Raw genomic sequence first — 23,949 nt, 5'->3', positions numbered from 1 at the left:
TCCATGTTGCATCACTTTGTAATCATATCTAATGCTGTGGAATTGCAATGAATTTTCTATAGTAAGGATGGTTTGTGGTTCCATTGTCTACATCCTTTATGTTGATATAGTCCTCAAGACTCAATTAGGAACTTATTTTAAAATGTCAGTTCCTGGGCCCCACTCCCCAGAGATACTGATTTGATATATCCAGAATGGGATCCAGGAACTTGCATGTTAAGCAGGCACTCCTGGTTACTTAGAAAACCCTAGAAAAGTTGAGTATAACGTTACTTGCAAAGACCTACCAGAGCTGTTGGAATGTCTGCCAGACTCATCCCATGGAGATGGGTGAAACTAGCCTTATTGAACCTTTATATGGGAGACACTCTGGTAAGTTCTTTGTGCATATCAGCCCTTTCAATTTAACACAACAACGGGGCACTATGAATATCTCCATTTTACAGATGAACAAATTGAGGCGCGAGACTAGATGAATTTCTAAGGTCACATAGCTTGTAAGTGACAGAGTAGGCACCTGAACACCAAGTTTACATGGCCCTGCAGTGCATGTGCTTTTGAAGTGTAGAAGCTAGCTAGCATTTAGCGCCTTCTGATCATGACTCGGTGCTTCACGTATTTTGACTTCTCATTTATCAGGTGATCCAGAAAGTCTTGGGTTGTGGACCTGATTTGAACCAAGGATCTGCTGTTGATTCTCATAAAAAACCTGGCAATAGCCCGTTGAACCTCATCCATTCCTTCTACTTGCCCTGTGATTTTATTAATCTTCTTTGCTAAAAAAAAAATCCAGATTGCTTGGAAAAAATACAATACAGACAACTCAAGACAGAATTAAAATTTTCTAGATGATGAACTTTCAACATAGTTTGTTTCGCGATCCAAAGGCATTCTGTTCCTAAATTTTAAAAAATAATAAAATTGAGTTTATTTTAGAAACTCCATTGCCAACTCCTTTAGAGCATGTCACTGCCTTATTGGATGAGTCATATTTTTAACTTTCACTTCCTATCAACTTAAACATAATCTGTCAAGGAATAGATGGGCCAGTTGACTCCAAATGAGTTTGCCTTTCATGCAAGTGCTGTTCCGTCCGCTGGCCACAGAAATGGTTCCAGGTCATTCTAATTTATTAAATTAATTTTGGAGATGAAATTATTTTGCCCAATAACTGGAATGCTAATGGGATTCATTGTAATGGTTCAGTTCAGGTTTGTTGGTTCGAAAATAAACGCCTTCATTTCAATATTTGCCTTTTGGCTGCAGCCCGTTAACCTGTCACACACCGTAACCTCATTAACATCACAGCATAATTGTAAGTTAATGTGCACCTAGTTTTCGTAAGGCAGATTTGTATCAGTAATGCCAAGTTTTGCCCCCTAAATATACCCCTGAATGGGCATTTCCAACAGATGGGTTGATCGGAGTGACATAACTGATACTTTTAAACACAATAGCTTTATTGGTGCCTTGAGCATTACAAATTTGAGCTGATTTTTAGAATTTAGAATGAAGTGGGGAAAATAAATGTTAGCTCACTAGAGTGTAATTGTGGCTTTGTGAATTGTGGCAGTGTGCTGTATCTGTCACTGGAAGAGGTTGCAGGTAGTGAGGGAGGGACAATAGAACCACTACAGAATCAAAGGCAGAATTAAAATCTGCATGTTAATAGCTTTCCTGCCAGTCACCAATGGAGTCATTCTTCACATCTCAGATACAGAAAGCTTATTTCAAAATAAATTCTGGGGAACGTTCAACCTGATTGAATCTGCTGTAAGCTCTGTTAATATATTTGTTCGAGTCACTTGCACTCGAAAGCTTTTTAGATAGAATATCACTTTTTTATATTATTCATGGTAATGTAATTCCCCCCTTTAATCTCTTCGGGTTTCCCATTAAGTCATGATATGTGGTTCAGAGAAAGTTGGATCGGCTATTAATCACACTATCTGGACTTCTGTGTGTCTACTTTTTGTCCATCTCTTAAATCAGTCACTTGGCAGTGGCAGGACATGGGGCTACTTCAGACCATTTGATCGAAGGGCTCTTGTTAGGAGATTAGACGGCTAATCTGCAAACCAGCTAATGGAAATCATTCTGGGCGAGGAAATAAAACTGAACAACATTAGCAAAATCACTACATATTATAGGAATCAAGTATGTTCTAAATGGCTTAATCCTGCAGGTTAGATATCAGGCCTAGGGATAAAATGAACTTCTTAGATGACCTGAGTTATCCAAATTTGTATATGTCTAATCTGTGTTGGGTAGGACGCCTCTCAGAAATGGGGACTTTGTACAGCATTTTTCATTTAACCAGGCAGAGTAAAGAGGGCAGCGGTTCAAAACAAAACAAGAAAAGGAGGAAAGAAAAGCAGAAGGAAGAACTGAAATATTTTTTCTCACAATCATGGAAAATACCCATATTGAAAACACCAGCTACATGGTACATTTTAATAAATATTTGTGGTTGAATCAAATTACCTGATACAGATAAATTTTTTAAATTTCAAAAATGGTTGTCTTTAAAAGTTTTTTACATTTTCCTCTTCCCTAAATACAAATTAATACTTAATTAACATTTTCATTAAAATGTTTTTATTTGATCATCCCAATTATAGTCAAATAATGACAAAACAGATCCAAGGAAATGAGTCACAGAAACTAATTTTCAGTGTAGAACAGAGTCTGTGAAGTTTATAAAGGTTCAGAAAGGAAGTATTTTTGGCTTTGTGACCCATGTGGCACCTCTCACAGCTACTAAACTGTGATATATAGTGAAAACAAGCATTGATACTATGTAAACAAATGGGCATGGCTGTGTACCAATAAAGCTTTATTTACAAAAACAGCTGGTGAGCCGGATTTGACCTGTAGGTCGTATTGTGCTGCCCCCTGGAACACATGTCTGGGAAATATAATTACAAAAATAATATTTGTTTGATTTCCATAGCTTAAGAACATGATCTTTTTAACCATGCATAAGTGCTCATCTTTTGAATTTTTATTTCTTCCTGATGTAACTCAAAGCCATTGCTTTGGGATTTTTTGTTTAAAAAATCTTCTCTCTGTTGGCAGCTGAGCTGGCATGGTTGGATGTGAAGGCAGGAGCTAGCTTGGAAATGATATTTTCCAAACTTGGGCAACTTGGGAAAGTGTCAAGAGTTTGGAATGAGGATTTGGAGCAAAATGGCTAAGGGTTGACATTTTTTAAGGATAAAGAGAAAAGAAAGGGATAGGGAAGATGATGTGCGTTTTCATTTGGCTGGAGGCTCAGGGTTCATTGGTGACTCTAAGGGTGTGTTGCTACAAAGCCTTTTGAGGACAGATGTTGCCGAAGTAGGATTCTAAAGAACAGGCAATATATCCTATGATCCAGTTATTAAAGAATCATACTTCTGGCTTTGGAAGAAACCTCCTTGTCATTTTCTTGGGTGTTAGGTGGCTTGTCTTATAAACACATCTGTATCAATGTCTGAATTTTCTCATTAGAAGAGGGCCAATGGCATTTGAACTCATATTTATTTATATTTATTTAAAATGTTAACCCTAAAATTGACCCAGTGTAGTAAGGAAATGGGAGACTATCTCCCTGCTTTCTTGGAGACAGGGACATACATCTTGCTTATTGCAAGTGCTGGCATGTTCCAGGGAGGCAGGGCTAAGGGGTTTGTTAATGTCACTCTTTCAAAGGAAAAGCATACCCTGGAGCTAGATGAGTGCGCCTGGTAGCTGTTGGCTCCTTGAACCCTGCTTTGAATGGTGAATACAATAAGCATGAGGCTGCCACTTGCAGCCACTGCTTCTCAGTCTTGACAGGCTGAGAAACACTTAGTGCCCCAGCCGGCTGTCTTCTTCCATCAGGCCAACATGATGGCTCTCCATTTTACACTTGAGATCAAAATAAGCAGAAAATACTTTCACCTTTCCCCTTCCAGGTTAAGTGCCCAAGCAGGTGTTGTTTCAGTCCTGTGGTTTCCAGTCAGCAAAACCACCCCCTTTCCATGTGGCAGCAAACACAGGGAGATTTTGAGAACGGAGTGGGAGAGGGTTCTTGGTGGTTACTAGAACCAGCTCTTAGTAGGGGGCCTAGCCATCCTTGGCTTCCTAATATACATTCTTCCCCATTTCCTGTGGCTCCCTCTGGAAGGAAAATGATGGAGAGGTCACTGGTGACCCAAAGACCAAGGGACTCCTTAAATGGACCTGAAATTTCACATGTAAGTGTGACTGCTGATTAAAAGCTGTATCTGCTTAACCTATGCCTCTCCCCAAAGATTAGACTGTAATACTGTTCTGATGAAGCCATCTCACCCTGTAAACTGTCATCTGATTTATACAAAGCCATCTGCTTCCATACAGGGTGTGTTATTTGAGATCCAGGAAAGGAGAAGGCGCATCTGCACCCTCCATAGCATCTGAATATTAATGAATAAAAGCACTGACAGTTATTTAAGAGGGACTAGTATGATTCTATTTATAGCTTGATACCATTTTATAATCTAGCTCCACGTTGGATGAATACTGTCGTGCAAGGAAATTACATTCTGTGCTGGTTTCCTGATTTAGGTGGCCATGATCAGAGATGCAGCTGAGAGGGGCAGGGAGCCCCCTGAGTACTGAGGGTTGGACAGGAGGCCAGGTTTCTCGTTAGGAAAACACATAACCTCCACGCCTGTCTTCAATGTGTATATCCCCAGCCCAGCTGGGAGATTTCTTCTGTAGCTCCATACTCTCTTCTTCTCTATTTCTGAGTCACTCCCAGAGGTGACTCCCACTTCAAAATAAAACCAGGTTTTAAGTTAGTCATCATTTGTCCATTCTTTATTCCTTCTTCATTCATTTTCCCTTTTTTCTTTTGTCCCTCCCTTTCTCCATCCCCCTGGTCTATCTGTCCTTCCTACCACCTCTCCTCTACTTATTGTTTTAATAATTGTTATTGTTATCTAAGTATGGAGATGAGGAGATGACTGTCTCAGAAAAATGATTTTTTGTACTCCCAGATCTCAGAAGAAGGGGACCTGCTGCGCCATGTGGGGTGCACATGAAGAGGTGTCAGGGTCGGGCAGAGGCAGAGGGATGGGGGAACTGGTGATGGAGCCTTTACAGTGGTTTCAGCAGGAAGGGTAGGGGAGGCATGGTAAGCAGGTGTAGGATTGGCTTCTTTGAAGGACACCCGGGCTGCCCCTAGTCACCTAGTATCTGGCCATGGGGTGCAGGGCAGGTGGATTGTGGCTGGGAGTTTGAGAGCCCAATAATGGAAGCCTTTGGAGCAAGGGTGAGGAGCCGGTTTGCATTTGAAAAGTGTGTTCATGGATGAGTTGTTTCCTACCTCTAGAAATTGACTAACTCTGGGAGGGGTCTTTTTTGGCCAAAAATCCTGGACAATCTTGTTTGGTTTTAAAACCATAACATAGAATGGGACCATGGAGGTGATGTGAGGTAGACCTCCACTGCACACATAATTTATTATTTAACTCTCTTCTTCTCTGTTTCTGAGTCACTCCAGAAGTGACTCCCAGATCTGATGGCTCCCCCAGCCCAGGACTCTGCATGGTGGCCCAGGGCTGTCCATGACAGAGGTGGGACCTCAGGCAGGAGAGGATCCATATTTTCACAGAATCCGTAATCCTTACCCAAGCATTCATTTTGCTACATAGGCAGCCTGTTCTCCCACAGAACACTGACTAAGGAGAAAAGGGGCCCAGCACACCCTGCAGGGCCTGCCTGACAGCTTGCGGCTCCCTTGCCATTGAAGGACCTGGGGAAGGTGGAGACATTAGCAGCAGCAAAGGAGAATTCAAAGGAGCGATTTAGTGGCTTTTTTTCTCCCTCCTGCATCCCAGCTTCCTTCTCTTCCTTCCTTCCTTCTTTCCTTTCTTTTTAATTACATATTCTATATAATAAAGATGTAATATGCAAATGGTCATTACCTAAGGACAGACTGTGTAATGACCGGATCACGAATCAGCAGGAGGGTGGAGCAGGGAGCTACAAGTGTGCGGCAGAGAGCTATAGGAGGGGGCAGGGCAGAAAGCTATGGAGAGGGAGGGGGAATGGGGGGGGAGCTACAGGAGGGCAGGGCAGCAGGCAGAGAGCTACAGAAGGGTGGCAGCGAGCTACTGGTGCACATATTTGTGTACAGGGCTACTAGCATGCATATATATATATATATATATATATATATATATATATATATATATGAAACCCTAATATGCAAATAGACGGAACAGTGGAACAACCAAACAACTGGTTGCTATTACGTGCACTGACCACCAGGGGGCGTGCACGAGACATGGTGAGCTTTGGTGGAGCAGGTGAGTGGAGGCACCATACCAAGGCGGGGCACCCATCGCTGTAATCAGGGCAAGCCTCTGGTGGATACTGAAAATTCTTTGCTCCCGTGTGCCACAGTCCCCCCCCCCCAGCGCTCACACCTGCTGCCAGTGCTGGCCCTGATCACTGGGCGCCGTCAGCTAGTGCGAGCGGTGGCTGCTGGCCCAGGTCGCCCCTCAGGGCTTCTCCACTTGCCCCTGCTCTTAAGGGGTGATTGGGGTGGCAGCCACCACTTGCACCCACTGCTGGCGATGGCCCTGCTTGTACCCGCTGCTGGCGCCAGCCCCAATTGCTCCACCCCAGTGGGTGCGAGTGGGGCCTGCGCCTTCAGCACATGGGAGCAATGGTGGCTGGAGCACTGCTGCTGGCAGACAGGGGACCCAGGGCCGCGGTGGGAGGGGCTGGATTGGGGCGTGGAGGATGGGCTGAGACCCACTCCTGTGCCCAACTCAGCCTCACGGCCCACAGTTTCAAGGTGCACAAATTTGTGCACTGAGCCCCTAGTGTATGTATATGTATGTGTGTGTGTGTGTGTGTGTGTGTGTGTGTGTATTTAATGCTATGAATTTATTTTTAAAAAAAGAAACAACAACCCTGTGTCTACTTAGGATCCCTAAGAGAGATGTATATTTCTAAATTTAAATGTATTTTCCTACCCTGTGAGGGGAAAGGAAGCATTTTTAAGTCAAACTAAAAGAAAGGAAAGGTATTCCCTTTTATTCTCTTACTCATATTTCAAAAACTTTCACCTTTATATCATACTTTTGGGACAGTTATTATTGAATATTGTGAGTCACTGGATCTTGTGACTTGGGTCAAAGTACTTACTGTCTCTGCACCTCAGCTTATTCACCTGAATAATGGGGACAATAGCATTGACTACATCTCAGGGATTTTGTGAGTATTCTTCAGATAATGTATAAGAGGGGCCATTACACACTTTACACTAAAGGAATTCCACTTCTTACCTCCAGAGTTACTGCACTCCTGAAGAGCCTTATTTCTCATCTGAATGAGGCGGAACAGGGAATTCACTCTTGCGCAATAGGTAAAAACCTCACAATTCCAAAGTACTTCACATTTGGAGTGGTTTCACTAGAAACTTGAGAGAAGCCTCCTGCTTCAACTTTGTTCACAGATTCCGGAGGAAGACTTCAGAGCATCGCCAGGGAGAACATGAGAATAGCAGCTTACATAAATGTTATCCGATCTCGGCAGAATCGTGATGTGTCCGATATTTTAAAGTGTCGACCACAGGGTCTTTATTATTCAGCGATAATAATAAATCGCTCCTTATGAAACCCAGGGACTCGAGCAAGTGCTGGGCGAAGAGCTGCGAGAGACAGAGGTCCAGCCAGACCAGGGCTATTAATCATCGCCCTCCATTATTTCCTGAAGATTCATTCATTGTTCCATAGGTACCTAGAGGGTCAATTAGAGACCACAGACAGGCTTTTTCAAAGACACAGGAGGGTCAATTAGGCCCTCCTTATAATTTTCTGCTTTAACAGCAAATGCCAGCCTATTGCACATTGGATGCAAGGGAGTTAGGAAATAAACAGTATACTTTCTCTCCTCCTTCTTTAAAAAAGAATGAAAGAAAGAAAAAAAACACCCAACATCGAGAAATGGAGGCAGTTGGTTCTTGCTAACATATGACTCCCTGTCAGGCTCTGGTTTAAGCAAGGAGAGAGAGGATCTTATCACCGAGACTTGTGGGGAGCAGAGTTCTTGCAGGTCAGAGCGCAGGCATGGTCAGGGATTTCTGTGATGGAACAGTCTGTTCCCACAGCTGAGCTGATTCATTTATCTCGGGTGCAATCTGAACTGCTCTGGCAGGAGGATACAATTATAAAGTGTCTACAACCGGAAGGGGACCTGAAATCAATGGAAGTAGATAGCCACACTGACAGCTGGTGGGTCACCGTTGCCCACTGCTAGCTGGTGCCCATGTTTAGGAAAGAATCCAGCTAAACACACATAAGTTTTCTCTTGCATGACACTGGTTTCTATTTGTTTTCCCTGGGATTGGCAATGTTTGAAACACATGGCAGTAAAATCAGGAGGAAGGGGGTTGTCCTAAGCGAGGGGCAGAGATGGAAGGTGGAAGGGAGATGTCAGAACTCCAGGTGCCTCCATCTCTTCTGTTTTTGAAGTGGGCTGTTGGGTTTTGAGTTGGCCCATTTCTGAATACCTAATCTTGTTAACAGAAGCAGGGACAAGTGTTACATTTTCTTTCCTTGAGATTCTGTTCTACCTATTTACTATCACACAGAGATCTGGAAGCAAAAGAGAAATTCTTTTCATGTACAGAAACTAATTCCAACGTTAGTGATTTGTTTTCCCTGGGATCTCAGTCATGCTTCTGAGCCCTAAATTGTACAATGTATTCTGCAGATGTTTGTTGGGCGCCGGCTCTGTGCAGGCGCTATTTTGGATTTTGGGGATATAAGCCCTTTGCTCCTCTGTTCTGGAAAGCTGGACCCTGGCCTCTGGGACCTCCTTCAATTCCAGGTGGCTTGTCCTGCGTTTTTTTCAATAAAGGGAATTGGACTGGAACTGAGAAAGGTGAACTTGGGTCTATTGGAGCCTTTGCTAAAACTACTGGAAATTGCCCCATTTTTCATTTTTTTTTTCTCAGAAAGAGGACAAAAATGTGCATTCCTCTAGGGCAGGGATTTTGTTTCTTTTGCTCACTGCTCCTTTTCCAGTTTGGATAGTTCCTAGTATATAGTAGGCCCTCAGTGAATATTTATCCACTAAATGAACTCATGGATGGGTGACTGGCTTCATTCCCATCCTTCAGGAAGTTCGCTTTGGCCCCTGGCTGCTGCTGTTGCTCCAGGATCAACTCTCTTATGAACACGTTTGCTTTCCAATCCCTGGATAAAAAGCAAGAACATCTTCCAAAACTTGCACACTCCATCCTCGTTTCCAACTCCTGTCCCAGAAGTTGCAAATTGGGGGCTTGCAGATGTCTTTTGTTGAGCCTGCTGGGTTTTTGTTTTCTTAATGAAATAAATTAGTTGCCAATATTTTAAAAACACTTGGGAGACTTCCTATTACGATTGGGATTTCCTGCCTCTCTTGGACAAGCAGAGCTGGTGTGATTTGCCTTTGCTTCTGAGTAGCTCCAGTGAGCTGGGCTGGGGCCATGCTGCCCTTCTCTAGCTGGGGCATGTGCTCTCTGGTTTTCATTAGTGCCCATCAGGCCCACTTCCTAGTTATAGAGATGCCCTGGCTTCCTGGGCCTTGACCTTTGCAACCCTGTATGGCAAGTACACTAATCCATGAGCCCACCACTCAACCTGGCTATCATGGTGACGTCTCCTAGGCCTCTTGAATTCTACGTCTCTGATGCATTGAGCTGACCAGTATCTTGGCTCCACAATTCCAGATCTAATGGTGGTCTGATAGGCCAGGCCTTGTATGCGTAGATCCTTCTGCTTTGAATGGCCTTTTCTTTTTCTGCAAATGAACTTTGACTCTTCCAAGACTTGTCTAAACCCTAAACCCCCTCTTTTCACAAAATTGAGGATGGCTTGGGTATCCCTCCATCCTCCATTGTTTTCATAATACCCTTTAGAGCAGCCATGGGCAAACTACCGCCCGCGGGCCCGATCCGGCCAGTTTGAAATGAATAAAACCAAAAAAGAAAAAGACCATACCCTTTTATGTAATGATGTTTACTTTGAATTTATATTAGTTCACACAAACACTCCATCCATGCTTTTGTTCCGGCCCTCCGGTCCAGTTTAAGAACCCATTGTGGCCCTCGAGTCAAAAAGTTTGCCCACCCCTGCTTTAGAGCCACAATTGTATTGCTGGCCACCCCAGAAGGTTCTTCCCCTAAAGATAAGGACTTTGCTGCTTATCTAGGGCATCCAGAGGAGATATGGCCCTTGGAGGGAAAGGCTGTGATTCTGTCTAGCTAGAGCCTAGCATGGGAGAGGGACAGTGCTGAATCAAGTAAAATAGAAGGGTAAATGAGGCGTAAGTCCCCAGGCACCTCGGGAGTCCCAGCAAGAGTGTGAATCTTATCTGCATAGCAATGGAAAGCACTATGAAGCTTTACAGATATTTTGGTTACTCGTACATAAGGGAACCGAGTGTGTATTTAGAAGGAGCCTCTTGCTTCAGTGAGTAGGGTGGGTTTGACAGAAGGTTAGGGTCAGGGCAGCAGGTGGGCTTTTAGACTGGTCCAGACAAGGAATTGTGGAGGCCAGACCCAGGGCTGGATGTAGAAATAAGAGGTGGCTGTTGGTTGGGTACAGAGGGGCAGGTAGATGAAGTTCTGGTGTGGGGACGGAGGAGTAAGACATTGTCTGGCCAATGAACTTAGGAAGATAACTTTACCCCAATTCTCCCCTCCCCCAAATATTGCCGGCATCACCTTGACAATATAGCCTGTTATTAAAACATTCAGCAAGTAGTGGCTCTGAGGGCCCTGGATGACTTTCAAGCAGCACTTTTAGCAAATGTCCACTGGCTTGGTTTTTAGTGTGCATATATTTGTGTGTATTCCATGTGGATTTTCTCTGCCTTTCTTTTTCTTCTTTTTAATCCTCCTCCTTAAGGGAAACCCCGTTCTTGCAGTAGCTTCTTGGTAGAGTGTTCTAACTAATGACTTTAATGTGTGAATGTATAGCAGAAATGGACAGGAAACTCCTCAGCCCATTTATCTTACAGACCCCAAGTGTGCAAGCACAAAACCATAGCCTCCACCCTCTTCCTCCCCCTTTATTTCATACTTTAGCTCAATTTATGACTTGGCGTACAATCTGTTGCAGAAAGCCCGGCTCTCCAGCGTCCTTCTGAATCTACATTTTCCTATTTTGTCTGAAATAGCTGTGGTCTCGAGAGTTTGCCGTTATATTGCTTCAGAAAAATTAGTGACATTGAAGAGTTCTCATCTTTTTGTGTGTGTAATTTTGGTTATAAAAAGAAATTTACAAAGCTGTTCTCCCCCCCCCCCCCCCCCCATCTCTGCAGTTTGGGAGATTATATTACATGAGATTTGATACAAAAATACCCAGGGCAGGGCTTTTCTCTATGCAGTTGCTTAGAGAAAGTCAGTGCTACCGAAACAGTTACCTTTTGTAGAATACATTTTGAGCTCTGCCTGTATCTGAAATTTTTCTTACTTGACTTTGTGTAAGACATGCCATAGAAAAATACGTTCAATAGCTGCTGATCTAGATTCACTGGCTGTGATATCACGTTATCATGAGCAAGACTAGTGATAAATATTGTTTCAGAACTAATTCTTTAGTAGTTAATTTATAAACAATAATATAGGTATGGTGATTGAGTTTCTGTTAAGAATTTTATACTCCGAAGGCTTAGGGAGTGTGAAAGCCAAAGAAATAGAAGAAAGTGTTTCTTTTGAAGCTGGGATTATGTAGGCTGCTACATTTGTTTTGGATTGCTACATAGCAGGTTACCCCAGCTCAAAGCAACACCCAGTTCTTAGCTCACAGTTGTGTAGGTCAGGAGTCTGGACCTGGTGCGACTGGGTTCACTGCTTAGGGTCTCACCAGGTCGGATTCAAGGTGTCACCTGCGTCCACGTTTATTTCTGGAAGCCCTGGAGAAAAATCCACTCCCCAGCTTACTCCAGTTGGCAGCAGAGTTCAGTCCCTTGCAGTTGTAAGACTGGGACCGCTGTCTCCTTTCTCTCTGCCATCTGGTGGCCACTCTCAGCTCCTAAGGCCACCCTGGTTCCTTGCCACTTGGCTCCTTCCATCCACAAAGCCATGGATGAGACTGTGTGCATTGAATCCTCTTCTTGCTTCCAATCTCTGACTTTCCTTGCCTCTGACCCCTAGACTCAGATTTAAAGGGCTCCTGGAACTAGAATAATGTCAGCTGATTTGGAATCTTAATTAATATCTGCAACATCCTTTACAGTAGGACCTAAATTGGCGATTGATGGACTAATTGGAAAGGCCACATGTACACCAGAAGCCAGGGACCTTGGGGGCCAGCTTAGAACTCTGCCTACCAAAGTCACATTTAAAAACAAACAAATAAAAAACAGAAAATAAAGCTGAGATCCTTTCAAAGACCTTTTAAAGGCAGAAAGTTTGATATAAAAGAAAGGGGATACTTGAGGAAGATATAAAACACAAAGAAAGGAAGGTTAGGTAGAGCCCTTTTGGGTGGGGTCAGAGGTTTGGTCTGGGCAGATGTGTCTTCCCTGTGAACCAAGTGAGTGCTTTTGTCTGAGGAGGTTGAATGTGGCTTGGGAGGAGGGGGATTATGTGGCTCAGGATCTTTAGTTACCAGCAGATGGAGCTGAGTAAAAAAAGTTTGGTCTCTTATTTGACCTGATTCAAGTAAGAATCTTCCCTGTGCCTCCGGGCCCCATCTAGAATGGGGTAGTGTTCAGGGTTGCTGTCATGATGAAGCAGCGGCAAATCAATGTTCAGTCGTTGCCCTGTTCAGGAAAACAGTAGGCACTCAGCAAATATCCCTCCCATCCTTCTTTGAATGGAATTGTGAAATCAGATTAGATGGTAAACCCTAGATTTGATCTGATGCTCTGGAAATTACGAACATCTCAAAATTTTTCCATGGTGAATGCCTACCAGGCAGAAGAAAAGGAATATGGGCCTTGTGGAGCCTGGGAGTGTTGCCTCAAACTCCCACTTCACACACAAAAGCCTCTAAAACCTCCTTATATTTTAAACCCCATGCAAATTCTGCATTCTACTCCTAATATAGCTAACGTTGTATTACTATAAGAACTAGCATTTTAGCTACTTACCAGTTACATTCACATCCCAGGGGAGTATGTGCTTCTTTATTGTCGCTTCTCAGGGTCAGAGCCAGGACCAGGCAGGCCAGACACTTAAGGAATCCATTGAAGGAGACACGCCCTCCTGGGCTCCTGCAAGTGCCATTCTGTTCTTGCTGGACCCTCAGCTTGAGTAACTGCTGAAATGTTTGCCCCAGACGTCCCCCTTGCCTCACCTGGTCTTGAATCTGCTGGCATACGACACGCCACATTTGGAGAAGCCTGGTACCAAGCATAGCTTCTTGTCAGAGATCCAGCCCCAGTCACAACCTGCCACCTGTGCCCACTGACAAGCTGAAGTTCCACTTCGAGGAGAAGCAGCATGCAGGCCACTAGTCACAGTCTTTGATATAGGGAATCTGTATTGATGAATGTGATGAGCTCTTAAATGCTGTCACGAAAAGCATGAGTCTGTCCTGTGTACAGAGACCTCACATCACACAACTTAGGGACTTGAGAGATGCAGGGTAAGGGGAGGATACACAGTCGGTTAATTACACAAGGACAACTTGAGCAAGCTCGACAGCTCCACCCCTTACCCTGGCATGTGCCTGCAGATCCCTCTGAAAAGGATTACAGATGTTCCTTTTTTTAAATCCCTCCGCCTATCTTTCTTTCTTTGCACCCACAGCGCTCTGCACTTCAAGCTAAATATAATGTATCTGATTTCCCATCATACATACTAATCAGGTTTGAAAGTTGTCTTGTGAGGCTTTAAAAAGCTAGCCAAGAGCAGTGCGATTTCTCCAAAAGGATGTCTGCAATCAAGATGATTACATGGGAAAATAAATCATAATTTATATTTCTGAAAATGTCATTTGCAAAACACTCTGACAATACTTTCCTTTGAGTCTGTTTTCCTGTGAATAGGGTAAGTGCTGGCCTCCTGAAACTTTCCCTTTTTTTTAGTTATTTTTTTTTTAATGCTCTGAATATTGCTGGAGCAATTGCAGTTCCAGGAGATGTGAGGTGGTGGAGGCACACAACTGACAGGCAGTAATGCCAAAAAATTGAGTGATACCAGTGTCGAAGAAAGTTAGAAATACTCTATATTTAGGATTCACACACACGTGCAAAAAACACACACGTATGCACACACTTTTTAAAAAATTCGATTGAGTCTGGCTAGAGTGGCTCGGTTGATTGGAGTGTCATCCTGTGTACCAAAAGGGCACTTAAGAATGGCGGCCAATCGATGTTTCTCTCTCTCTCCCTCTTTCCCTCTCTCCCTCTTCACTCTCTCACTCTCTCCCTCTCTCACTCTCTCCCTCTCCCTCCTCCTCTCCCTCTCTCACTCTCACTCTCCTTCTCCCTCTCCAGCATGTCCTCAGGTGAGGTTTTAAAAAAAAATCCTATTGAAAGAAAATTTAAAGATAGACTTTTAGAACCAAAAGACATTTAGGAGGCCATCTCTCTTCTATGGTCAATCATCCAAGAGAATTGATTAGTTATCTGATTCAAAATATGCCATGGTATACAGTGCTATCTCTGTGTTCTGGTTGGCTGTTATTAAATCCACAAATGCTGACAGTCACTACCTGTGGCAGATTATAAAAATGCCCACCGATTCTTCTGTCTCTCCTGCATGTGGCTATCTTCAGTTTACAGCTGAGGAGATTGAAGTCAGAGGGGTTATGTCTCTGAATAGCAGTAACATAGTAACATAGCAATAGCCAGTGTGACTATACCAGAAGCTCACATTTATGGTGGGTCTTTCATGTGCCAGGCAGGAGGCTGACATTATAGATTCATTATTTGTTTATCCCCACACCATGAGTTAGCGATGCTCATCATCCCCAGTTTCAGATGAAGAAACTGAGGGTCAGAGAGGCCAAGTGATTACCACAAATCCCACCTTGGTGAAGGGCATGAATGGCAAAGGCCCTCTTGAGCCTTGATCTCCTTCCTTTTCACAAGGTAGCTCCCAGAGGCTGTCCTCTTCCACTGCCAAGAAGTGGAGAGGTCCCTTAGCTCACCCCTGTCCCCCACCATCCCAGACTGATGTACTTTTAAAGGGTGCCCTTTGCTGCAAAACTAGGGCAAAGAGAACCAAGCAGGTGCTCTCCCCCGCAGTGGAAACTTCCACCTGGCCCAGATGCTTTTGTGGCTGAGTCAGGGAAAGGAGGGAGTGAGTTCAGTGCAGCCTCCAATGGGGTGGTCTTGCTCGGGGCCCATTACCAGGCTGGAGTGACAGAGTGTGGTGCACCTGCGGCTCATCCCATGTCTGATGGAACAGAAACAAGCACCTTACTGCCCTTGTTTTCCAGTGGCTCGTCCGGGGCTCGGCGAGGTTTATTAATCTTAGCGTATAATGGAAAATGCATTGCCATGTTAAACCCAGAGCCACTGTTCACTGCTCGGTGGATTGAAGGCAGCAGGAGTCTTTGTCTTATTTACAAGCAGCGCATGGCAGAGACAGGGCAGAAGAACCTCGTCGTAAAAATCTGTGCGGAATTCGAAAGTATGCATTAATGCATGTGACCAGATGGTTCTAAAATATGCCACTTTAACCAAAAATCATCCTCTGAAAAACTCCTCTGAAGAACATTGACTGTGCATAATAACTGCCTTGAGTAGGGCCATAATTTTAGAAAATGTATGAGGTATGGGGTGGAGATGAGGGAGGAAAATGCTTCCTACTTATCATTGCATTGTCCCTCCGATTGCCTGCTTGTAAAAAAAAAAAAAAAAATTACCGTCCAATGCATGGAGCCGTGGCAATACCTAGACCATTTAGAATCACTGTGAGTTATTGCCCAGAAATTGCTAACCACTGCTTTCTAAGTTATATATTAAAAAATAAGAAAAGGCTTTCGACTTCTAAAACTCCAGAAACAGCTGGCTGTTAGTTACATGTCACAATATTCATCCTAGTTTCTGCAAGGACACTTAAACTTTGTTTTCTGCTTGCGTCTTACAAGCTTTAAGGGCCATAAGTCGAGGCGTCTGATAATCTTAGCATGTCATATTTACTCTTGAGGTCTTATTATCCTCTCCGTAGCTATGTAAACAGATGAGTACCCTGCTTTGGATTTACCCAGACAAGTGCTTGTGTGAACTCCAGACACAATGAGGCTGGAGGCCTCTGGTGTCAGCCTCCAGCTCCTTTGTTATGGGGAGGGGAGCATGTCCCAGATAAGCTATCAGGGTGAGGTAGGGGGGTTACCATGTAGGCCACTTTATCTGTCTAAGGAGACTTCAGGTTTGCAAACTATTTTTTTAAATTACAAGTGGCCTTGGGACTTTTTCAAAAGGAATCATGTGAGCAGAATGTGGATTTCCTCCGCAGACACATTCCGTTTCCCACTGAGGAGTGTCAGAAATAGAAATGCCTTGCACTGTCTCACTATATTGTGATTAAAACGAGTGGGCACGTTTTCATTGCATTACAGCAGTATTTCCTTCATAAAACCTATTTCAGGTTGGTCTTCAAACTGGACACCCACGTTTGAGTTTAACATTGTTATAACTTTGTTGACCTTCACCTGTGTGCTTTTCACTTGCTCATAACTTCTTGTTTGCAGTGTACCTTTTAAGGTGCAGTTGGAAAAATTGTGGTGGTGGTGGGGGGGATTTACTAGTAAATGTTAATGATTCCTTTCCTAACTGCAATTTTGTCAGCTCTGTTTTGTATATATATGATTATGAAGCAATTTGCATGAAATTTACACCTTTTCAAATTTTGAAAATTGCCTTGTTGAAAAAGGATCTTTGCACTTCTCAATACCACACTGATTAATCACAGTTATAGAGTAGACATAACATTTTTATTAAACTCTCAGTGAGCAGGAAACTTAGCACTTCCTCAATAACGATACTAATTTCATTAGCAAATGTTTTCATTTAAAAGGGTCTTTATCCTTTTCGTATTGACCGAAGAAAGGATGTATCTTTGGGAGCTAGTGATAAACCATATTCATAATATGATGTGACCTCATCGACAAGCCACTTGATCATAAATAGCCATACCTTTTCTCATGTGGTGCTCTCTGAGCTTCCTCTTTGAATTTCAAATGTGAGAAGTGATGGTTTCCATCCTTAAGAGCTTGCAAGGGGATGGTTATTGGTGAGATTAAAACTCTAAAACAATTAGTTAGATTAAAGAGAAATAAAATGCATTCTTTTGTTGATTTCTTTTCATATAACTTTTATATTAGATGCTTACAATGAAGGGGAAACAGGTGAGATGCAGGAAAGACCTGTGTCTCAGTTTGCCTTTCTAACATAGAACTGTGTGTGGGCAAGCTCAGGTGGAAAGGAAGACAGCTGGGTCAGGGATCTCGTTCGTGCACTGGGCGGGGGGAGGAGTTCCCTCAGCCTGGCCTGCACTCTCTTGCAGTCTGGCCCCCCTCAGGGGCCTGAGCCGGCAGTGAGACATCCCTCTCGAAGTCCAGGGCTTTCACAGTCTGGAACCTCTTGCTTCTTACCACCTGCCTACAGTGGAGGCAGGAGAGGCTCCTGCCACCACAGCTGTGCTCACCAGTCATGAGCCCGATTTCTGGCTGAGCAGTGCTCCCCCTGTGGGAGTGCACTGACCACCAGGGGGCAGCTCCTGTGTTGAGTGTCTGCCCCCTGTTGGTCAGTGCGCATCATAGCGACCGGTCGTTCTGCTATTTGATCAATTTGCATATTAGGGTTTTATTATTATAGGTGTAGAGGCCCAATGCACGAAATTTGTGCACCTGTGAGGCCCTGCCTCCAGCCCCCCAATATTCATGTATATGTGGTATGTATGCATATTTTGGTTTTTATTTTGTTAATCCTCACCTGAGGACATTTTTCATTGATTTTTAAAGTAGATGGGAAGGCGAGAGACAGAGAGAGAAACACAGATGTGAGAAAGACACATCAATTGTTTGCCTCCTGTACATGCCCCGACCAGATTGGGCCAAAACAGTGCCACTGACATGGCCGACTGCTGGCAGCCCACTGGGACTCAGGTGTTGAGCGTATGGTGATTTTCTGTTTCTGCTTCCTCTTCTGGTAAAAGTCCCACTTGTAGGAGCTGCTGATATAGTGACCACTTTCTGTCTTGATCTTCTTCTTGTCCTTCTGTCCTGACTGTCCCACAAACTGCTTCTTTTTCCGGTCCCACTTGAGCTGCTGCTGGCCCCTGGTCAGGTTCTGGGCCTCGTCCCCCATCAGGTCCAGGACAGCGCCAACCATCTGCTGCTCAAAGGCTCCCCTATCCCCACCAATGCTCAGGCTCTGTCACTGTCGAAGTCCTTGGGCTGATAACGGACATAGAAATCCTGGACCAGTGGCTGGGACTCCTCCTTCCACCTCTTGGCTTCCTGCTCAGGTCCTGGCTGCTGCCGTTTCCGGCCCACAACCTCTGTGAAGACATCCTCCATGCTCTCTCCCGCCTCCTCCTCCACCTCCTCCTCTTTCCCAGGCTACTCCACCTGCTGTGCTGGGCAGCTTGGGGCTAGGCCAGCCAGGCCCTCCTGCTGCTCCTGCTGGCCCTGCTGGAAGCTGGCAATGGCCTTGCAGTCCTTCTGCCTCTTGGCCCGCATCACCTGGCTGCTCAGGTCCTGGCTGGAGGCATTGATCTCAAAGATGGTCGCCCACAAGCGGTACTGCTTGATGCTGTCCACAAGCCTCAGCCACTGCAGCTCTTCCTCCTAGAACAGCCGTGGGCAAACTACAGCCCTCGGGCCGGATCCAGCCTGTTTGAAATGAATAAAACTAAAAAAAAAAAAAGACCATACCCTTTTATGTAATGATGTTTACTTTGAATTTATATTAGTTCACACAAACACTCCATCCATGCTTTTGTTCCGGCCCTCCGGTCCAGTTTAAGAACCCATTGTGGCCCTCGAGTCAAAAAGTTTGCCCACCCCTGTCCTAGAAGCTCGAGCTGAAGAGGGGGTGCAGGCCCAGCCCCGTGAGGTCCAGCTCCTTGGCCCACTTGATGGACTCTGGTGAGGGCGCCAGCCACAAGCGCATGTATTGCTGCTGGGCGTTGTCAGCCTTGCGGCCCAGGCCCCGCAGCTCCAGAGACACCTCCAGGGTATTCCACAGGCTGTAGTCCTCTTCATCCACCATGCTCTGTGGCACCTGGCCCAGCACACCATCCACGTTTACCGCACCTGAGGGTTACTCGTGGGGGCAGGTGAGGGTGAGAGCATGGCCCAGGAACAGATGCAGGTCCAGCAGGTAGGGAACTTCATCTGGGGCCACCAAGGAGTAGGCTATGCCACTTTGGCCAGTCTGGGCCATACGTGCGGTGCAGGAAGAGCTTGTCCTTGGCTGGGAAGCTGAAGTTGATGACATTGTCCAGCAACAGGATGTCCAGGCCCGGGGCCACCCCGTCAGTCATGATTAGGGTGGAACACTTGCCGTGGGTGAACTTGGCCAGGTTGATCTTGCAGGCCGTCTGGGCCAGGGCGCTGTAGATGTGGGCGCAGCTCACCTGCTGGAGCAGCCTTGGCCCTGAGGAGACCAAGCAGCTGTGGGGAGGCAGACACTCAACATCTGAGCCCAGGATGGGGGTGGCAATCAGAGGCGGGGCCGGCTGGGGGGTGGGGCCACGGGTGGTTATGGGGGCCCATCGGGGCGGATCGAGGGCTGGCCACCACAGTATGCATCATAGCGACTGGTCATTCTGCCGTTTGGTCAATTTGCATATTAGCCTTTTATTATATAGGATAAACTCACATATACATCTCCAGTTTTGCCATGAAGTCTTTTCTGAAACATGGTGTTAGATGAATTAATGCAACAATTACTTATTTACCACCTTCCTACTAGATGCCCTAAGGACACAGGTGAACCCCCAGACAAGCCAGCGCTTGCCTCCCCCACAGGGTTCACATTCCAGTGGGGACACCCAGCAAGAAACAAGTAAATGACTAGATAAAATATATTCCTTTAGTGACACAGGTTGGGCAGCAAGCAAACATGTTCCCATGCCAGAGAGGAAGGTCAGGAAGGTGCTCTAGAAGTGATGGCCAGAGATGAGAAGGTGCCAGCAGCAAAAAGAGCCAGAGGAAATGTGTTCCAGGCAGAAGGGACCCAAAGTGAAAAGGCACCCTGTCCAGGCAAACATTATGCACTGTTGAAGGGATAGCATTGACCAGAGGGCTTGTTCATGTGCCCTGTGATTTTTAAATTTAGAATTGAGGTCTCTGCTGATGTGAAATATTGATCCTTTCTTTGGATCTAAGTGGGTTGAGATAGCTGTATGTATTAAAAGTAGGAGATAAATGTACATTTCTGAACACCCAATGAGGGAGAATGGAACAGCAACAGCTCCTAAGTGTTAGTGTTAGGAACTCAGAAATATTGTGTGTGTGTGTGTGTTATTGTGTCAATTATATAGTTTTTAATGTATCAGTTAGGGCTTGGAAAGGTAAATGCCATGTCCAATGTCATAACAGATTTGGGAACCAAGAAACTGAATACTCTTTAGGGACATCCTTATTAAAGGGGGGAATAAATGGGAGCATATTCATACAGTAAGATACTAGAAAGCAGTAAAAATAAGTGAATTACCACGACCTGAATCAACATATAAGAACCTCAGAAACATAGTGTGGAATTAGAAATCTATACATAATATGATTTAACTTAAAGTTCAAAATATAGGCAGAACTAAACGAATTACTTGAAGAGTTAAAGATATGTGCTAAAACTATAAAGAGAAGCAAGTGAATGAAAAACATAAGATAAGAAAAAATAAAAGAGCCAAGCATCTGACACCTAATTCAGTTTTAAGATGCCAGAGCATTTTTAAATTTTCAATATTATGCAATGTGCATACATAACAAAGAGTTCACATAAGTAATCTATGTATACTTCAAATAATGATAAATAGAATGACTGCCTATCTATCTATTGCTCAACTTAAGAAATTGAACTTTCTGATACTTCTATGTCCTCCCCCCAGACATCATTCTCTTTTCCACCACATTCCACCCCATCCTTCACCTGGGGAAGTACTAGTTCTCACTTTGTTTTTGAACAGAGGCAAGCCAGGCAAATATTATATTTTAGGTAGATGTATCTGATGGGACAGGTTGGTGTACTGAAGAAATTAGAGTCACAGCGGGCAATATTACTCTACTATGTGGGAAGGCCAGGGAGGGTTGGGGGGCAGGAGGGAGGGGAGTAAGAGATCAACCGAAGGACTTATATGCATGCATATAAGCATAACTAATGGACATAAGACACTGGGGGGTAAGGGAGGGTAGGGGTTTGTCAAGGGCGGGGGGGAAAAAAGGACACTTATGTAATACCCTTTGTAATACTTTAAGCGAAAAATAAAAAAATAATAATAATAAAAAAAAATATTACTCTACTGTGTTTTCCTCAGGTAACATGTCACCTGAGATTAGTTCCACCCTGGAGGGGAGGGCCTGCCAGCACTCAGAATTGTTGTTTATTTGCTTGCTTGTTTTCTTTTCAAATAAAAGTGGTTAGACCCTTGAGGATTAGGGTCTCTCAAATACTGGCCATGTAGATGGTTAGGGCATATTTGTTTAGAGGGCAATAGACTGTGATGGGCTTGTCTTCACAGTGTCAGATGTCCCAAGGGCATGGTGTCAATCCTATACTTTATAGAGCCACTGAGAGATGCTCAGAAAATCAAGAGTGTTTCTCAAGAAGACCCAGTAGCCTGATCTCACCCCATCCTACTATCCTGTGACATCAGCCTCTGACCGTGGCCTTTGATTGTCTCCATTGCTTCCCTTAAGCAGAGCATTTGACAAATAGTGAGCACCTACCATGTGCTTGCCTCTGTTATAGATCCTGATGCCATTTTGAAATCATAACCTGAATAACAGGCAACACACTGATAAAGACCCTGTCTGGTCTTGATTATTTTTAATACTATAAGGAAAAAATTCATTAAATAAAATCACAATAACTCCATTTACTTTTAACCCCACATGGTGAAGTTTTCAAAGTGCGATGCCTCTATATACTCCCAGGAAATCTTGGATGGAAAATGCCTAGATAAGTACTGCAAGGGACATTTTTAAGCATGTAAAAAAATCAATTTTCATAAGGTTACATCTTTTTACCTCTGTATATAAAACATGCTATATTAAAAGAGAGATTAAATTTTACTCGGTGGAGTAAAATGCAAACATAAAATTATTTTTTTCATTTTTCACAGCATGCACTGGATTATCATTTATTTATGAGGCTTTTTTAATCTAGAATATATGGAAATCTTTTCTTGAAGCACAATATAATATTGAATTGGGAATGTTGTCTGACAGTTTCCCTCTTACAGCTGCGTAGAATGATTCTCCTATATGAATTTTTAAAAGAAACTTCAATATACTCTGCATTTGAAAGGGAAGAAGTAATCGCTATAATCTTGAGGAATCTTTTAAATGGCCCCCATTTGAATCCTTTTACGTTTCACCAACTTTTCTGCAACAAATAATGCTTCCATGACTTTTCAGAACTCACAAAATGTCCAGTTTTCTTTCTTTTGTCTAAAATGCATCCCAACAATTGAAGTTCCTTTCCCAACAGACATTGCTATCAGTTCAGAATAGAGCCACCATGTGATTTCTATTTATTCCTTTTGCACATTGTCTTTGCTTGGAGGCCTTGGGCTTGAAAAGGGCCTAGTACCCTTCACTCTCCAGCAGGCAAATGTCTTTCCATTTCAGTCCCTTTAAATGCACATGCTGAAGCTGGTCAGCCATGAGGATAGGAACCACATGAAAATGCTGGCGTGGGCATCTTAACTCTTTCTCAAGCATCCTTCCAAGCTTTGCCCATCTGTACCTCTCTGCACATGCTCCTAGCAGCTCATTTTTCTGTGATTTGACCATTGGTTTTTCCATCCCATTTCCACCTTGTGCTATTGCTTCATTAACAAACCACCCCAAATGGGCTGATTAGTATACAGGTTGCCTATGCTGGTCTTACTTCACATTTTGGAGGTTAGGTGAATGTGGTGAGTTACGGCACATTCTTCTTATGGTGGAAATTGGTAGCTTCCAATGCCTCAGAAAGGCTACATTCAGATTTAGCACACCCATCACTTTTATTCACATTCCAGCCAAGCCCAACTAGAGGAGTTTTGTTACTGCCACGGCATGGTAGGCTAGAAAGTGAATTTTTGTTCAACAGACTTTCTGTTCAGTCTTTTGGATTTTTTGGATATCTATCTATCTATCTATCTATCTATCTATCTATCTATCTATCCATCCATCCATCATCTATTGATTTACCTGTCTACATATATATGGTTTATATATAATTACATTTAAATGTAAAATATATTTTTATAAAATTAAATATAAATGTTTTCATGTCTTGTTCAGATTGTAAAAGCTTGTTCTGATCTTAGTTAGCCTTCTTCAGCGTATAAGTTCCAGCACTGTCCCAGCTCTGCCACCATGAGTAAGGGTGCCCTGACCCCCGGCTCATCGGTTGGCTGGCTCCCTTTCATCCAACACTGAATACACCAAGAAGGAACTTCCCCACTTTGGAGCTAGACCAGCTAGAGTTCAACTGCACATTCTTCCACTTCCCATCTTTGTGACCTTGGACAATTTACTTAACCTTTCTGGGCTTCAGTTACTAAATCATTTAAATGGGATGGCTGTACCTGTGTTCATTCTCTGTACCTTCACAAAGGCATTTTGGATAATTCCCCAGTTCATCGTGCTAGAATGCTGTGTGCTGCCACTCTCTGACTACATCATCATAGCAGTCTTGTAGAAGCTGCCACTTTGCAAAGAATCTGTTACTAGAGAATGTCAATGGCATAACTTATAATTTAGCACATGCACAGGTGACCTTGTTTAGGCTTGTGCCATTGGTAATTCAGTTTTGGGACCTTAT

The 23,949-nt window shown here is 43.9% G+C and overlaps 1 protein-coding gene and 1 pseudogene across 1 annotated transcript in view; one reads left to right on the top strand and one right to left on the bottom strand.

Annotated features, from left to right (window-relative positions):
• Window positions 1-23,949, top strand: part of WWOX (WW domain containing oxidoreductase) — a 924,942-nt gene that overhangs the window by 375,305 nt on the left and 525,688 nt on the right. The gene's annotated exons all lie outside the window — the stretch shown is intronic.
• On the bottom strand, window positions 15,466-23,768 carry LOC138997277 (ATP-dependent RNA helicase DDX54-like; annotated as a pseudogene).

Source organism: Myotis yumanensis, unplaced genomic scaffold (genome assembly GCF_028538775.1).
Source record: "Myotis yumanensis isolate MYYU_CA2020_CCGP unplaced genomic scaffold, mMyoYum1.0.hap1 SCAF_18, whole genome shotgun sequence".
Taxonomy (NCBI): Eukaryota; Metazoa; Chordata; class Mammalia; order Chiroptera; family Vespertilionidae; genus Myotis; species Myotis yumanensis.
Note: the sequence above shows the minus strand (reverse complement) of the source record. Positions and strands in the feature narration are given on the sequence as shown.